Source organism: Pan paniscus, chromosome 14 (genome assembly GCF_029289425.2).
Source record: "Pan paniscus chromosome 14, NHGRI_mPanPan1-v2.0_pri, whole genome shotgun sequence".
NCBI lineage: Eukaryota > Metazoa > Chordata > Mammalia > Primates > Hominidae > Pan > Pan paniscus.
In genome coordinates this window covers 65508238-65523906 of record NC_073263.2, presented here as the reverse complement: position 1 = coordinate 65523906, position 15669 = coordinate 65508238, and the positions used below count along the sequence as shown (strand labels likewise).

Genomic DNA, 15669 nt, shown 5'->3' with positions numbered 1-15669 from the left:
TGTCCATGTGATCTCATTGTTCAATTCCCACCTATGAGTGAGAATATGCGGTGTTTGGTTTTTTGTTCTTGCGATAGTTTACTGAGAATGATGGTTTCCAGTTTCATCCATGTCCCTACAAAGGACATGAACTCATCATTTTTTATGGCTGCATAGTATTCCATGGTGTATATGTGCCACATTTTCTTAATCCAGTCTATCATTGTTGGACATTTGGGTTGGTTCCAAGTCTTTGCTATTGTGAATAATGCCGCAATAAACATACATGTGCATGTGTCTTTATAGCAGCGTGATTTATAGTCATTTGGGTATATCCCCAGTAATGGGATGGCTGGGTCAAATGGTATTTCTAGCTCTAGATCCCTGAGGAATCGCCACACTGACTTCCACAATGGTTGAACTAGTTTACAGTCCCACCAACAGTGTAAAAGTGTTCCTATTTCTCCACATCCTCTCCAGCACCTGTTGTTTCCTGACTTTTTAATGATTGCCATTCTAACTGATGTGAGATGATATCTCATAGTGGTTTTGATTTGCATTTCTCTGATGGCCAGTGATGATGAGCATTTTTTCATGTGTTTTTTGGCTGCATAAATGTCTTCTTTTGAGAAGTGTCTGTTCATGTCCTTCGCCCACTTTTTGATGGGGTTGTTTGTTTTTTTCTTGTAAATTTGTTTGAGTTCATTGTAGATTCTGGATATTAGCCCTTTGTCAGATGAGTAGGTTGCGAAAATTTTCTCCCATGTTGTAGGTTGCCTGTTCACTCTGATGGTAGTTTCTTTTGCTGTGCAGAAGCTCTTTAGTTTAATTAGATCCCATTTGTCAATTTTGGCTTTTGTTGCCATTGCTTTTGGTGTTTTGGACATGAAGTCCTTGCCCACGCCTATGTCCTGAATGGTAATGCCTAGGTTTTCTTCTAGGGTTTTTATGGTTTTAGGTCTAACGTTTAAATCTTTAATCCATCTTGAATTGATTTTTGTATAAGGTGTAAGGAAGGGATCCAGTTTCAGCTTTCTACATATGGCTAGCCAGTTTTCCCAGCACCATTTATTAAATAGGGAATCCTTTCCCCATTGCTTGTTTTTCTCAGGTTTGTCAAAGATCAGATAGTTGTAGGTAAGTGGCATTATTTCTGAGGGCTCTGTTCTGTTCCATTGATCTATATCTCTGTTTTGGTACCAGTACCATGCTGTTTTGTTTACTGTAGCCTTGTAGTATAGTTTGAAGTCAGGTAGTGTGATGCCTCCAGCTTTGTTCTTTTGGCTTAGGATTGACTTGGCGATGCAGGCTCTTTTTTGGTTCCATATGAACTTTAAAGTAGTTTTTTCCAATTCTGTGAAGAAAGTCATTGGTATCTTGATGGGGATGGCATTGAATCTATAAATTACCTTGGGCAGTATGGCCATTTTCACGATATTGATTCTTCCTACCCATGAGCATGGAATGTTCTTCCATTTGTTTATATCCTCTTTTATTTCCTTGAGCAGTGGTTTGTAGTTCTCCTTGAAGAGGTCCTTCACATCCCTTGTAAGTTGGATTCCTAGGTATTTTATTCTCTTTGAAGCAATTGTGAATGGGAGTTCACTCATGATTTGGCTCTCTGTTTGTCTGTTGTTGGTGTATAGGAATGCTTGTGATTTTTGTACATTGATTTTGTATCCTGAGACTTTGCTGAAGTTGCTTATCAGCTTAAGGAGATTTTGGGATGAGACGATGGGGTTTTCTAGATAAACAGTCATGTCGTCTGCAAACAGGGACAATTTGACTTCCTCTTTTCCTAATTGAATACCCTTTATTTCCTTCTCCTGCCTGATTGCCCTGGCCAGAACTTCCAACACTATGTTGAATAGGAGCGGTGAGAGAGGGCATCCCTGTCTTGTGCCAGTTTTCAAAGGGAATGCTTCCAGTTTTTGCCCATTCAGTATGATATTGGCTGTGGGTTTGTCATAGAAAGCTCTTATTATTTTGAAATACGTCCCATCAATACCTAATTTATTGAGAGTTTTTAGCATGAAGGGTTGTTGAATTTTGTCAAAGGCTTTTTCTGCATCTATTGAGATAATCATGTGGTTTTTGTCTTTGGCTCTGTTTATATGCTGGATTACATTTATTGATTTGTGTATATTGAACCAGCCTTGCATCCCAGGGAAAGATAGTCTTTTTATTGTTACTTGGGGGAGAGGGATCTGCATCAGTATGGAGTGGAGTTTCTGTCTCACTGAGTGGGAGGGGAAGGAGGAGAGGTCTCAGTTCAAGTAGCACAGACTCTTGTTGTCTTTATCAAACTGCAGTAAATATTCTTGAATAAATGCTTCTTTGTTTGTTGTATATACTAAGGAAAATTTCCAGAGACTTTAGTTTTTTAAAAGTATATATAAATTTTATCAGTTTATCAGAGAAATATGTCCACAGAGCTACTCAAACTACCATACTTAAATCTCTCTCTCATAAAGCAGTTTTAATTACTTAAATATTAACCATTCTTTACAACAACACTTTGTGGTAGGTTATTTTCATTATCACTTCCATTTTACGTATGAAAAATGTAAGGTGCAAACAACTTAAGAAATTTCTTTTTAATTCACTATCCACATATTTATAACTTGCACAAATAAAAAGAAGCAGAAGCAGGATTTTAACCTAATGTGATGGTTAATTTTATGTGTTAACTTTACTGAGTTACGACATACCCAGATATTTGGTTAAACATTATTTATGAGGGTGTCAGTGAGGGTGTTTTTGGAAGAGATTAGTATTTGAGTTCGTTGACTGAGCATTACCCTCCTCAGTGGGGTGGGTATCATCCAATTCACGGAGGGACTGAATGGAACACAAAGACCAACAAACGATGAATTCTGTCTTTCTCCCTGATGACTCAGCTGGGACATTGGTCTTATTGGGACATGGGATTTACATCATAGATGATACTAACTCTCATGCCTTTTGGCTTGAACTAGAATGGATACCATTATTCTCTTGATTTTTAGACCTTTGACACAGATTGGAACTACTGACTTCCCTGGGTTTCTAGCTTGCAAATGGCAGATCAGGGGACTTCTCAGCTTCCATAACCAGTGAGCTAATTTCCTATAATAAATTTACACACACACACACACACACACACACACGCACATTGTTGGCATTTATTTGGTTTTTCTGAGAAATCCTAATATATCCAGGCACTATGACTCAAAATTTTTTTTCATACTCTGCAACCTCATGCTTTTCAAGTTGCACAAAAACTTCTCCTTTCATCACTGTGTTTGAAGATAGTAGGCTAAAATAAGATATTGTAGCATAGTAAGAAAATCACAGATTTTGGTAATCAGATTTACCTGGAATCAATGACTATATTTGTCACTCAGTATTATGTGCAAGCAGGTAAATAACTACAACTTGTGTAATTGAAAATTGAAAAAAATCTCTAATATAATTCTATTGAGACCTGAACTTATTCATCGTATATGATGTGGTTAATATGGTTCTAGGGATGTAGTGTTTGTTGAAATGGCTCCATAGTAAATAGACATTTTTGGCAAGATATGTCAGAAGATTTATGATTTAAATAAGCAGTATTTGCTGGAAATATTTTGTCATATATTGATATGACAAATAAAGAGGACTTTATTAAGTGTCAATTCACAGAAACGTGGTAAACTGTGTGCACTTGAATTCTGACACTTACAGACTTTCAGCAGCTTCCCACTGTTTATACATTTTCTGGGCCAATAGATGTTACCACTGATTTCAGCAAATACTCTGCAAATTATTGTGCCAGCTATGTTTCAAACTGTGCAGTGACTAGTAAAACTATATATTTAAATCTAATTTTTGTAATGTAGGATCTGCCCTTTGAAGTTTAGGAGGCAAAATGAACTAAATAATAGACAGCATGAAGCTGTTACGTTTGTGATATTGCTGCATATATCACTGTACTATGTACTTTTCTATACTAGACCCATTCACTATCTAGGACTCCATTGGCTTATGAGTTATAACAAGTACTGTGGCTGCATATACACTTTCATGTTCATGATAAATATGGAAGAAATGTTTTTACCTTGAATTTATGATGATGTGGCCAATCTTTGCATTTAAGTATGCTTATATGTACATGATTTTTCTATGAACATAAAGAGTGAAACTCTGACATTGTTTTATCTAAAACCTAGCAGTTTTCTACCTTGTTAAATACTAATTTATCTCTATACCCTCAAAGAATTCATCATTTAGTTTCAAGAGACTTTTTTTTGACTAGAGTTGAATGAAATTGAGGGGAAATGAAGCAAAAATATTCTTTTGTAATTCAATTACTTCACTTGATTTATGCAATGCATTGTGGCTTAGGAGATATATATTTCAAGAAAAAGCGACAAAACAAATACCACTTTATTTCCATAATAACACTGTTTTTCTCAAAACATCTCAGGTTGATAGCGTATACATGAAATGTGTAATATAAATAGAATAGTTTGTAACGTCTTTTAATATGTATTAATATGGTTGACTCTTATCTGATGGGTGTCAGACTCTAGAGGATGGGCTAATACTAGATTAAGTTTTATTAAAAGATTTTATTGTTTTTAATTATAACTCACTTAAAATATGACTTCATATTTCTGGTGAAAGAGTCTAGTGTGTAGAAGCATAGCCTAGTTCTTTGCTGTTTAGATTCACTGCTTAAGTTTCTGTGGCTGATTAGTTTTGCTGGGCTAAATGTAGGTCAAACTTGAACTAGCAGAATTTATAGCATTTAAATGTTCTTCTGATGCAATTAGTCTATAGGGCATTATTTTATGTTCCAGGCTGTAAACAACTTGAAAATATCAGATATAGCTATGGTTACCAACTGGAGATTAACACTAGATACTAAAATTTCAACAGCAGTGTAATTCAAACAAATTCAATTTTTACAATGCTCCCTATGCTAGCATAGCTCAACGAACATAATTTGTTGATTTTGAATAAGTATTCTAAATTTCAGGTTTATTAAGATATTTTCTATTTCTTGATTATTTGTGGTATTTTTCTCTAATCAATGAATGAATCATTTCTCTCATAAATAGCAATTTTTAGAATTAAAGTATTTAATAATACGTTTGGTAGAATATCATTAGAATACTTCCTACGGTGAGATCTACTATTTCAACATTCACTACAGTTGACTAATGGCATTTTGGTATTCATTTTAGTACAAAACTGTGAAAAGTGTTGACTCACTGTGGAGAAAATGGAAAAAATACTACTTTCTTATAATAAGTAAAGTTGAGAAAAATGTTCTAAAAATTGTGAGAATATTATTTTTAAGTTTAACTTTTAATTCACAAATAATAATTGCATATCTTTCTGGGGTACAATATGATTTCAGTACATAAATAGTATTTTTTTAATTTAAAATGTTTTTTGAATGCCTATAATGCACCATGTATGGATTAGAAACTAGAAAATCACTTAAAAGATTATCAACTTTATTAGTCAAAAGGGAACTGCAAATTAAAACCATAGTAAGATATCATTCCACAAATATTAAGACTAAAAAAAAATAAGGACAACAAAAACAACACTGACCATCCCAAGTTTTGGCTAGAATGAAGAACAGCTGGATCTGTAATATATTTCTGGTGGCAATGTAAAATAGTACAGTCATTTTGGAAAACAGTTTCGCAGCATCTTTATAAGCTCAACGATAAGCAACCCTTAAATTCCAGAAATCTCACTTCTATATATTTACTCAATGAAATAAAATAATTATGTTCAAATAAAACCCAGTAAGTGAATGTTCATAATGGCTTTATTTATAATCACCTAAAACTGGAAAACATTCAAATGTCATTTAACTGATCAATCAATAAACTGTAGCATATTTACATGTTAAAGAGAAATAATATGGATGAAACTCATGCATGATGCTATGTGAAAATACCCAACTTCCAGAGTGTGTGCATATTATGATTCCATCGATATGGCTTTGTGGAAAACTAAAAACAATAAGGACAGGAACCATCAGTGCTGCCAAAGGCTGTTGGTTGAGGAGGTGTTGACTATAAACTAACATGAAGTTGACATGGAGAGGTTTTGGAGTGACTGAACTGTTTTTTGTCTTGCTTGTGCTGATGGGTACACAACTGAGTATTTTTCAAAACTTGTAGAACTGTGCACTAAAAACGGTCAATGTTGTTGTATTAAATTATACCTAATAAAAATGATAAAATATTTAAGAAAAAAATCTGACAAGTAGATTTGTTACCACCATGATTGCCATACTTACATAATCAGAGATCACACAATAGTCAAAAGAAATGAATGAATCCTAGTAATAAAATGCTCAAAGAAGTAAATCCCAAAAAGTGCATACAGCATGACATCTTCCTTATAAAGTCAACTAAAACTCAGTAGCGTATTTTGTTCTTTTAGGAATTTCTACAGTTGTGACTTCTGTGCATGTGTGTATGTGTATGTTTATGTGAGTGTGTGCATAAAGTAAGGTCATGGTCTACATAAGAGCCAGGATATTGATTTCTGCTGTGTCACAGAAAAATGTGTAAAATTTATTTTTAATTTGAGTGGTATTTGTCATCTTACAATTATCAGTATGTATGCTACTTATCCTCTTCCTGTGTATGAAATATTGTACAATAAAAATTAAAAATAATAATATGACAGCACTTATTATTGAGAATATTGAGGTAGATGTTTTAAATATATTATTTAATACTCAAGGACTAGAATCAGAGATAAGACCTACACTAAAAATTAGACATTGTCATTTTGTCTTTGTGATCTTTGACAAAATATTTAGACTTTAATAGGTCAAACATTTTTAGTTAAATGATGAATAATAAATAACATTATCCTTTGAAAGTTCTTGAGGAGAAAAAAGAAATGATTTTATCCTACATAGAATAGCTCAGGTCTCTAATTACTTAATAAATATTGATAATGCATTGTTTATATTGATCTTATTAAAAAGTTAAATTCTGCTTTGGCAAAAACAATAGGGATAATAACAATAATGAACTTCTTTCTCATTAAAATTATCTTTTGATTTTTAATACTTGTAGTTATAATGTATTAAATTTAAACATTACATTTATCCCAAATATTTAAGACCATGTACTCATGAGATGCTTGCTGAGGATCAAATCCTATGTTCATATTTAAAAGAGAGAATAGTGTTAGGCAAAAAATAATCATAAATGGAAAACAATTCCTAGGGGAAATGTGCACATATTATTTCAAATTACATTTTAAGTTTGTGAAAATCATACAAAAAAGCTTTTTAAGGCTATTTTGTAATTATATAACTTTTCCTATTCCAGAGTTTCATCTGATCTAACAATATTTTTTCTTTCGTATCTCCTGTGAAATTTAAGATTATGCGACATGCAGGTAGAAGGAAACTACTGTATTGCTCATGGCAGAAACTGAAGTTTTCTCAAAAGTGATTTCACAAATTGATCTCTTAACACCCAGAAAATGATTGAAGGTTCTTCTGTGGTTTTATATTTTGCTATCTGAGACAAAATATTCTTAATGCACATTATTTATTCTGTTAAGAAAATAATTGGTACCTTTGAACATTATATGCTTTTGTTAGAAGATACTCCTATCAAGTCAAACAAAAGAAGATTCTTATTACTGAGAATCTATCATAATAGTTAGCGTTAGATCTGTTTTTTTTAAAAAAAACTGCCCTAGAATCTTAGTCCATACATTTTGTTTCCTTTTATTTTTTATCTTACATATATTATGAAAATAAGCAATATTATACTTCTTGTATTGTTATTTATTAATATTTAAACAATGTGTTATGCAATTTTATTAGATTAACCATTTTGAAACTGAAGTATTAGGACAAAATTATAATAGATTTAATAGGAGGAATTTTCAATAGCAAAATATTAATTATATATCCAAAATATTGTATCCTTTTTCTAAACTTTTCTTAAATGTTTTGAGTCCCCTCATATGACTGTAAATATTTCAAGTTAATAGTACATATACTGTGATTGCTCACGGAAGTTAGGGTCGTATGTTTAAAAAGTATTTTAATCATCCTTAGGTAAAATGCAAAATTAAAGGCATTCATTTTCTGAAATAAACTGTGGCCTCACATGTTTTTACAAGACAGATGAAAATTACCTTTGTGATTTACAATGAAGAATCTAGATAATTACCCCTATTCTGATGAAATTGCTGTGTGCTTAATTATATGCAATTATTTTCTATATTATAAATGTTTCACTTTTTTGTTGCCATTTCACAGCCTCACATCTCTGACTCTCAATACTAGAGAAAGAAAGATCCAAATATTTTCTTGAATTGTTCTGTGAATTATATCTCTACCCAAGTAGAAGAACCATTTTTATGATTATCTTAGGGGTCCACAGTGAAATCACCAATTGAACTGGTGGCTAAAGGTCATAAGTGTCTTTCTGCAATTGTTGATAACTTTTGCAATTCCCAAGTGTAATATTCAAGAACAAAATTTAGACAACACTTATGTCTAATTAAGAAATATGTTTCTTTTATATGTAACGAAGGGAGAGAACATAAGATGCTTATAACTATCATCTTATCTGAACTTGAGGAAATTATGGGCTTTTGCCATAATGTTATTTAGAAGGAGATCAAAATATTGGAACAAAAATGTTCGCAATTACTTAAAGTAGATTGGCTTTAAATGTGTGTGATATTCTATATCAGGAAATTGGGACCTGAGGCTCATGGCTCATTTAAGTCTCACCCACAACTACTCTCAAACAAATCTGAAATATATATTTAGTAATTCTGGAGTTTGTTGTAGGTACCAGGGTGTCAAAACATCTCAATTTTTTCAAGACTTATGCATTTCAAAAAGAGCTTATATTTCCAAGAGCTCAAAGGATGGGTTCAGGTCAGAGGCATTCCAATACAAAAAGACAATGTTGTTAGTAGCAGTCTATTTCTTAAGTTCGCCTGCCAATTCCATCATCCCAAATAGACGTGGTTAAGCTCATAGTGTTTTTTTCTAAGGGAAGTGACATTTACACAAGTCAACTTTGGAAGTTCTTGTAATTGAAGAATTTTAAGGAATACTTTGAAATCTGCAAACATGGAATAGGGTTGATATGGATCCTGACTTACATGGTGTAGGAAATATTCAGGAAGAATATATATTTTTATATTCTATGTTCATTGCTCTCTGTCTTGGTTTATATGTTACTCCTCAACCATGATAATCATAAAGAATAAGGTTAGCTGTGATTAGTTTATCTGGATTATAATTGATAACAAATGCTTGAGAAATATCAATCATTTTTTCACGATGTTTGTCAAAATAAAATAAATATTACTATTATTTCTGGCAAGGTTAATTTTCCAAAACAAAAAGTATCTGCATATTAAACACAGGGGATATTTTAATCCTGAGACTGTATCATAAAGTTAGTTTAGTTCTATCTTTTTTTTAATCTTCCTCAACTTCATATCAAGGAGAAAACATTGTTGTACACACCATCCAGGAAAAAGATACAGTGTTTGAATCACCATGAAATGCCAAAATAATAGCTGAGTTACACAGATTTTCTACTAAGTCCCTGGATATAAATTTATACAATTAGAAGCACCAGACCTTCCACATAATAATAACTCAAGAGAAAACCAATTATATTATTTCTTTTCCAGTCCCAAGGGGTCATTTTAAATTTTTCAGTGAAACAATATGCACTCTTAAATGGAAACGTTTGTCTCTTTCAAACTAAAATAGCAGCATGAAGGTAAGGAAAGCTCACTTTTATGTGGCAATTTTCAGATTGCCAAGAGCTAGGCATTGTTCTAAGTATTTCATACTACCTCATTTGACTCTTTCAATCAACCTATAAGGTAGGTAAGTTTCATTATTCTCCTCATTTTCCAGATGAGAAGACTGGGACATCCATCAGATAAGAAACACTGCCCAAAGTGTTAGACTAATAAGTGACAGGGTTGGGCAATGAACCCAACCACTCGACTTTCGGAGAAGTGAGTTTTAAACAGTAGATTATGCTAATCTTATCAGAAAAAAACGACATTGTCCGGGCACGGTGGCTCAGGCCTGTAATCCCAGCACTTTGGGAGGCCAAGGCGGGCGGATCATGAGGTCAGGAGATGGAGACCATCCTGGCTAACACGGTGAAACCCCGTCTCTGCTAAAAATACAAAAAATTAGCCGGGAGTGGTGGCGGGTGCCTGTAGTCCCAGCAACTTGGGAGGCTGAGGCAGGAGAATGGTATCCACCCGGGAGGCAGAGCTTGCAGTGAGCAGAGATCGCGCCACTGCACTCCAGCCTGTGCGACAGAGTGAGACTCGGTTTCAAAAAAAAAAAGAAAAAGAAAAAAACGACATTTCTGGAGCAAGTTTTCAAGAATAATGTCCTATCTTCTTGTTGCCACACTGTACGTCAGGTCTCAAGTGATGGATTAAAAAACAAAACAATAATATTGTAGCTCTTTTGCTATATTTTATGATAAAGTAAAATAACTCTATTTTCTAGAATCTAGGTTGTCACACTTGTAGAAGATGAGAAAGTAGCACGCTTGACTTCACCTACGAACCATTTATTGTATAACCTAACACACTAAGAGGCCCTTTATTTCTCATGCATGTATTAAAAATGCTATAAAGTTACTATTGAAACATAATAATTAGTGAAAATAATATCTCTTACCATGCGGATTAGAACTTTTCCTATAGAAGTCCAGATACTCAGTGACCTAAAGAAAAATCTTCTTACATAAAAAAGGTTTCAACATATAATAATAAAACGTACCTATCCAGGTAGTCATACCAATTAGCCGATACAATCTAGAATTATGGAAATCTGGTTGGTTGTAAACACTTTCATTGACTCTTCCTTTTCATTTCTTTGGCCTTGAAAATAAAGTGGCAAAGCAATAAATTCAGATAAAGAACATACTGGTGATAATTTTATATTCAGTTCAAGTTCAGTTGATCATGTTAGGTGGAGTGCTTTCATTAAAATTCAACAATATATCTTGGACATTTTATTATTTTGTTTTTTCTTTCAGCATGCAACTATGTAGGTATTCCAAAATATATCTAGAAAGATTCCCAGTGCTTTCTGCATTCTAAATGTGCAGAACCTTCATGGTTCCTTTTTGAATTACACATATTAATATATTTTCAATTTCATTTTTCTCATAAAAAATAACATGCTTCTTGTCTGTTTTGTTATCTGCTTTTTAGTCATAATAAAAATGTTACTTTAAGTCAAAAAAGCTACAAAATCAACTTCAATCTGGATTATATGCAGGAAAAACATTACAAAAGTGACAAATTGATTTTATGTCTGTCTAATCATTATTAATCATCTCTCTACTTTTGTTAGTGAATAGCCAAATTAATAAAAATTTTAGAACAAATCAAATAAGTAAAAGTAACAAGTTTTAGTAATGCAAAACTAAACAGATAATTTGAAAATGTGTATAGTTTGAAATTATAGAGAAATCCTCTCAATTTGTGTAAAAAAATAACGAGAGCAATATGATTGAATATGAAGCAATATTAGGTAGTACTGAAGCAAATTTTTTTTTTCATTTTTTGGCTATATACTAGGTAATTAAAATCTTTCATCAGTTCCCTTCCCCTTTATCACAGGCTCTTTTTATTTCACAGACCATTTCCTTAACTTCATAGTGTTTTTCATCCCATGGTTTATAACAAATTCCCAAAATAAATTTGGATCCATTTTAACATCCAATTTCTTGCCAGAGTGAGCCTGACCTATCCTATTCTCACTTACTCTGCTCAGCTATGTTATTTGCAACATTTCCATCTTCAGTATCAAAAAATGTATGTTATAGAATGCCCTATAAATGGCATATTGAGAATAAAGTGATGAATAGAAATGACATGAAAAATATCAAGTTTCTAATGCCCAGAAAAAATGTTAAACATGAGCCTAAAACTCAAAAAACTTCACATAAGTTAAACTTATTTAAATAACTTTTGCTCTCAAAGTTGATTATTTACCAAAACCGAGTGTGGGTCACTAGTTTACAAGTACTAAATGATCAATATGAGCAAAGATCATTAAAAATTGCATTCATTAAACTGTCCCATTAATATCAATTAGAAGATACTTATTCATTGATTAGCTTAATATTTTCTACATAAAGGTATGTAATTTTTTGTATTTTAACTAAATAGACACATATATGTATGCAAAATTTGCCCTATCCCATTCAGCATACATAACAACTTATTTGGCAAAACAAAAATTCAGGAATAATATACAAGAGATCTATTATACACCATGGTGACTATAGTTAATAACAATATATTGTACCCTTGAACATTGCATTTTAGAATGTAGATTTTCGTTGTTCTCATCACAAAAGAATAATAAGAGTTCATGTATATGTTAAATAGCTTAATTTAGTTATTACACAGTGTACATAAACATCAAAACATCATGCTGATCACCATAAATATATATACTTCTTGTCAATTATAAGAAAAATAGAGTGCAGTTTTGACATTCTTGCACAATTAAAGAGAAAGGAGAAGAAAAGTGGAGTCCCTGGGGCAGATATTGAGTGAGTTCGGATATTGGAGGATTTGTGTTGGAGCAAAACAGGACTGCAATGAAATGTCATGCTTGAATGCATCTTGCTTTTGATAACTGCCTGAGGTAAACTTCACAGGCATATTCACAATTAGTCTCACTGAACCACATTTGACTAATATAATTTGGCTCACAACTATGCTCATCTACACCACTAGGTGAAGCAATTCTTTTATTTTATTTTATTATTATTATACTTTAAGTTTTAGGGTACATGTGCACAACGTGGAGGTTTGTTACATATGTATACATGTGCCATGTTGGTGTGCTGAATCCATTAACTCTTCATTTAACATTAGGTATATCTCCTAATGCTATCCCTCCCCTGCCCCCACCCCACAACAGTCCTCGGTGTGTGATGTTCCCCTTCTTGTGTCCGTGTGTTCTCATTGTTCAATTCCCACCTATGAGTGAGAACATGCGGTGTTTGGTTTTTTGTCCAACAACAGGTGCTGGAGAGGATGTGGAGAAATAGGAACACTTTTACACTGTTGGTGGGACTGTAAACTAGTTCAACCATTGTGGAAGTCAGTGTGGCGATTCCTCAGGGATGTAGAACTAGAAATACCATTTGACCCAGCCATCCCATTACTGGGTATATACCCAAAGGATTATAAGTCATGCTGCTATAAAGACACATATACACGTATGTTTATTGTGGCACTATTCACAACAGCAAAGACATGGAACCAACCCAAATGTCCAACAACGATAGACTGGATTAAGAAAATGTGGCACATATACACCATGGAATACTATGCAGCCATAAAAAATGATGAGTTCATGTCCTTTGTAGGGACATGGGTGAAGCTAGGTGAAGCAATTCTTTTTCTGAGGAAAATCGAACTCACTTGTATGCAGGGGAATAGGATATAAGCAGTTGAGGAAGAACGCTCCATGAGTTGCCATCCTTCCCTCTTCCTGCATGCCATAAGAGGTAGAGCCCACTGAAGAAGGAGCAGAATAAGGAATGGAAACCTTAGTTACAAGTCCAAGGAATTCTACCTACTCTACTATTTTTTTATGTGTAACTTGATTTATAGTTTTTACTTTGAAAGAATGTAACTATTGTACATGTTTCATAAAGTATCAATAGCTGAATAGACCAAGAAAAAATGATTGTCTACCCGCTTTCTATGCCCACTCTTTTGCTGGTGGATCTTTTTGCGGTAATGGTCAACAGGACTAGCTAGCTCTTTCCCTTAATGTCTGCAAATAAACATGCAAGTTCTTTTAGTTTTAAAGGAAATATTCATTGCCACAGGGAATAGGCAGGGGATAATAAAACATAATGAAGTGAGAAAGATTCTGTGTCAGTCGGGTTAGATGATGTTATGCTGTGACAACAAACAAGTCTCCCATCTCAGTTAAGATTTAGGATAATCTAAGTTAAGATTTAAGTAAATTTGCTTGCAAATCTAGGTGGTCGTCAGAGCAATTATCCTTTACAAGCCACACCAAAAGAGGCTTAACCATCTTGTAGACATATATCTGAATATAGAACTTTCTACTTCTGTGGGCCAGAGAATGAGTGAATGAAAGACTCAAGCACTAGCTAAATTCTTTCACCCAGAGACAACATATATCATTTCCACTCATATTTTCTTGGTCAAAAATCATACAGGAATGCTAACTTTGGGGATCAGGTCAGTATAATATTTCTTTGCAACCAGTGTAGAAAAGAAATAGAGATAATTTCTGCCACAATTCTAACCTTACAAGTTCCTTAATCTATGGTTTCTGAATGTATTTTAGCATAATAAAAGAAAGTTTACAAGTATGAGGTTTCATACATGATTATCAAATAATAAGGTATGAATTAAAATACATAGGTATAGCTAGGATGCTTAACTGGAGCTAGAATGTAAAAATTATTATATGTAATACACACACACACACACACACACACACACAGAGTCATGTACCACATAACAATGCTTCCATTTACAGTGAACCACATATTTAACAGTGGTCCCATTAGATTAAAATACCATATTTTTACTCTACCTTATCTATGCTTAGAAACACAGATACCTATGAATGTGTTACAAATGCCTTTAGCATTCAGTAAAGTAACATGTTATATGGGTTTGTAGGCCAGGAACAATAGGCTAAACCGCATAGTTTAGGTACATAGTAGGATACCCACTTATGTTGGTGTAAGTACACTCTATGATGTTCAAAAAATGCTGAAGAGTCTAATGACCCATTTCTCAGAATGTACCGCCATCGTTAAGTGAGACATAATTGTTTATATATATATATACATACACACACATATATACAGGCATACCTCATTTTTGTTTTGCTTTATTGTGCTTTTTTAGATACTGTGTGTTTTATATAAATTGAAAGTTCGTTGTAACCTTGTGTCGTGCTAGCGGATTGGTGCCTTTTTCCAATAGCATGTGCTCACTTCCTGTCTCTGTGTCACATTTTGGTAATTCCTGCAATATTTCAAGCTTTTTAAATATTATTTTATCTGTTATGGTCATCTGTGATCAGTGATCTTGGATGTTACGATTGTAATTGTTTTGGGGTATCATAAACTGGATCCATATAAGAAGATAAACCTAATTGATAAATGTTGTGTGTGTTCTGACTGTTTAAGCAACTGGCTGTTACCCCTTTTTTCAGACCTCCCTATTCACAGACATACAACAATATTGAAATTAGGCCAATTAATAACCTTATAATGCCCTTTAGACATTCAAGTGAATAGTCACAGGTCTCTCACTTTAAATCAAAAGCTGGAAATAATTAAGCTAAGTAAGGAAGACATGTTGAAAGCGAAGACAGGTCAAAAGCTAGGCTTTTGTACAAAACAGCCAAGTTGTGTATGCAAAGGCAAAATTATTGAAGGAAACTAAAAGTGCTACTCCTGTGAACACAAAGATGGTAAGAGAATGAAACAACCTTATTGCTGATATGGAGAAAGTTTGAGTGGTCCGGATAGACGATCAAACCAGCCACAAAGCCTAAGAGTTATAAGCCTTGCCTGTTCTGCAAGCCAGAAAACTCAAAGCCTAATTCAGAGCAAGGCCCTAACTATCTTCAATACT

The 15669-nt window shown here is 33.4% G+C and overlaps 1 long non-coding RNA gene across 1 annotated transcript in view; it reads left to right on the top strand.

Moving 5' to 3' along the window:
* The window catches only part of LOC130540715 (uncharacterized), a 91902-nt gene extending 78188 nt beyond the window's left edge, over positions 1-13714 (top strand). The window contains exons 5-6 of the long non-coding RNA XR_008954708.2: positions 9899-10002; positions 13057-13714. This is a non-coding gene — a long non-coding RNA (uncharacterized LOC130540715). The remainder of the gene's footprint in view (positions 1-9898; positions 10003-13056) is intronic.
* The last annotated feature ends 1955 nt before the right edge of the window (positions 13715-15669 follow it).